Below are 3285 nucleotides of genomic sequence, written 5' to 3'. Positions count from 1 at the left end.
GTCAGGTGCAGAATATTTAACAGTCCGAGCGGAGTGTGTGTGTGCGCGCGCGCGTGTGTAGATCTGTGTGACTGGGTGGTGTTCTGGGTCTTCTAAAATAGAAGGTGTTGTGGGTCCAAAAGTTCCTTTAAGAGAAAAGAAATGTATTTTGTAGCTACATATGTATGAGTGTAAAATATTCTTTCTTAAACTAAATTCCCGGCACAAACTGAGCCAAGGTTACTAATAGTGTGATCATAATTTTTTGCTTAGATCTCAAATCATCCAACAACAAATCGTAGAAGTCTAGGCTATATGCGGGCGGTCGGGTAGCCTAGTGGTTAAAGCGTTAGCTCGTCACGCCGAAGACCCGGGTTCGATTCCCGACATGGGTACAATGTGTGAAGCCCATTTCTGGTGTCCCCCGCCGTGATATTGCTGGAATATTGCTAAAAGCGGCGTAAAACCTCACTCACTCACTCACTTACTCACTAGGCTATATGCACGACATCTTAATTATGGCGTCGAACCCGGGCCGGGCGAACGCTTTACCCACTAAACTACCCCACCGTACCTTCTTTGGGGCTACTTGAATTATTGTATTTACACCCTCCACGCAATGCTGACGTCATAAATTGCTTGCACTTTCCTACCTACTTGTATTGCACCTGTTACGCTGGCAACCAATGTACGTATGTTCAAGTAATCCAGCTAACATTAAAACACCAGGCGACTACGCTTGTCGTAAGAGGCGACAAACGGGATCGGGTGGTCAGGCTCGCTGACTTGTATCACACTTAGTTGAAAGATGATCTAAGTGATGACTTCGGCATGAACAACACAAGTCCGTCTGAGGGTCCACAACTGTTTATTTAGACGATGGCTGTCGTGCTACGATCGTAGGCCAGGTCTCAACTCTCTCCCAGACCTCTTGTCTGGTCACTTATATACCCAGGGTCGTCAGCTAAAATCCTTTGTCTCCAAACGCCCTGCATCTGGTCAGTGGCTTTGTCATTAATATGATAATTCTTATTAATCTCCAACTCGGGTTCCCCGTCTCCTATCGGTCTTAACCCCGGGGGCTCCGGTCAGTCCCTTTTAGGAGGTGGCTCTTAATAGCCTGATAATCGCCCTCCGACCCCTGACCACCGGTCAACCCTCATCATAATGGGTTATTTTGATTATTGTCTTGGCATGGCGATTGTCCGCCACGCGACACGCTGTCGGCCCATCTGTGGCCGTGACTAGGGGACAAAGGTGACTACGGTTCTCCACTGACCAGTGCATTAGTAGGGGCAGCAATTTAGATAATTAGTGAGATGCCATCTGGCCTCTCTTTACCCTTGATACTTGGTCGATGCGTGTCATCGTCTCCCAATTGCGTAGATCTATGCTGATGATGTCAATCACTAGATTTAACATATATGTCTTTTGTATGCCAGTGTTCTTTTATATCAATAATATTGATAAATATTTATTTACAATGAGTATGTTTACCGATATTCTGTGAATTTAACATGAATAGAAAAACGACGTTTTCCCTATGATGAGCCAGGATAGTGATTTTACGTGCGCATTTACTGCTACATGACAATTCGCATCGCGTACCCTTGCCGCGTGCCTCTTGCTTGGTTTTCAGGAATGCTGGTATTGTCCCATTGACCATAATTGGCAAGTCCAGACAACATCATCAGAGGTGAGGTGAAATTGGGTTTAACGTCGCGTCCAAGATTATTGCACTTATATAGCGACGTGCATGCACGTGTATGTGTGTGTGGCTGCTTGTACTAGTCCGGACTGATGCCGATTTATAGTGCTAGCTCACTGAGATACCATGCCGCAGTTTAACATGAATACCCCACTCAGACACAGTATACTGACTCCGAGCCGACCAGTCCTTGTTTTAGCCCCTTAATGCCGAGCGCCAGACAGGGTAACAACAAGTACAATCTTTTAACGTCTTTTTGTATGACGCGGCCCGGGATCGAACCCTGGACCTTCCGCTCTCCGGGCGGACGCTCTACCTCAAGACCACGGAGGCGGTCACAACATCATCAGAAAAGCATACACGGATTCAAAGGAGGATGCGGGTGTGTGCATCCCTCTTTGTAAAGCATGGGGGCAGTCGGGTAGCCTAAAGGTTAAAGCGTTCGCTCGCCACGTCGAAGACCCGGCTTCGAATCCCGACATTGGTACAATGTATGAAGTCCATGTCTGCCCCCACCCCCCCACCCCCCACACCTCCACCCCCCACCCACACACACCGTGATATTGCTGGAATATTGCTAAAAGCGGCTTAAAACCAAACTCACTCACTCACTTATAAAGCATGCTGAACAAGTAGATTCATAAAACCATCTGACGTGTAAAGACAATGCCTAGTGACGTCTTTTATCAACATTTGACAACTGTTTTCTAGAATAGTGACACGAGTGAACATACACATTATCCAATTATAAACATAAAATCATGTGATCATAATCACATCTGGACGCTGGTCGTTGGCAATGCATAGAGAGAAGACACATGTAATCCATGTACAACACCAACGTTTTGAGTGTCTGATTTGTTTGTTGTTTACCGCAGCACTCAGCAATGTTCCAGCTATAAAAAATAATCGAATCTGGAACAGACAATCATGTGATTGGCATCATGAGCATCGATCTACGCAATATGGATCAATCACATGCATCAACAAAGTCAGTGAGCCTGACCACACGTTGCCTCTTACAGCAAGCATGGGTTGTTGAAGACGTATTCTCTACCCGGATCTTCACGGGTCGTCGGTGTCTGAACTTGTTTACCGTATTCGACGTAATAAGCGCCCCGCTCTTATACGCTCCCATGGCAATATCTGCTTAGATATTGGCTAGTGAACAATCCCAATAAGCACCTCTTCCGATTGATCAATGTACACAAGACTTATTTATTCGCGTATAATACGTACTCGTGTGTTATATGCACCCTTAATTATGGGCAATTAAATTCTGGAAAAATATATCTGTCGTACATAAACATTTCAGGCTGGCAGTATAAACCACGAAATTTATGTTTCAACTCTTGTTTTTTCTCTCACCAAAATGATGTTCTAATAAGAGCCCCCTATTTCTAATTTTGAGAGCGCCCTGGGCGCTTATTACGTCGAATACGGTATATGTGAACGTTTTAACGAATATCGATGTATGGTCTGACCTTATTGACACGTGTTATGTCGATGTATGCACCCATTCTCACCCATTCTCATTCTCATTCGAGTATCCACACATGCAAAGAATGAAAAAGGCAATTCCTGTGACTTTATTTCAA

Source organism: Haliotis rufescens, unplaced genomic scaffold (assembly GCF_023055435.1).
Source record: "Haliotis rufescens isolate VD_foot unplaced genomic scaffold, xgHalRufe1.0.p SCAF_17, whole genome shotgun sequence".
Classification (NCBI taxonomy): Eukaryota; Metazoa; Mollusca; class Gastropoda; order Lepetellida; family Haliotidae; genus Haliotis; species Haliotis rufescens.
This window is presented reverse-complemented; position numbering follows the sequence as displayed.